The sequence below is a fragment of the Penaeus monodon genome, chromosome 30, assembly GCF_015228065.2.
Source record: "Penaeus monodon isolate SGIC_2016 chromosome 30, NSTDA_Pmon_1, whole genome shotgun sequence".
In the NCBI taxonomy this organism is placed as follows: domain Eukaryota; kingdom Metazoa; phylum Arthropoda; class Malacostraca; order Decapoda; family Penaeidae; genus Penaeus; species Penaeus monodon.
Genome location: NC_051415.1, coordinates 38128354 through 38128578, shown reverse-complemented (window position 1 = coordinate 38128578; position 225 = coordinate 38128354).

Sequence of the window (225 nt, the reverse complement as noted above, 5' to 3'; positions counted from 1 at the left end):
CTCTTTCCCCTGGACTTGCACTGTATTTATTTATCAAATTCAAATATGCTCCCTTATCCTGGGCCATAAGAGATTTCCCGCTGTAACATCCACAAGAATCCGATGAAAGAAACATTTTTCAGAGAGTTAAAAGGCTGTTCGAATGCTGCACCGCAAGTTTTGTTAGAATGAATGCACTGTGCATCATGCCTCTATTCTGCCAGAAGCCAATATGTAGATCGGACA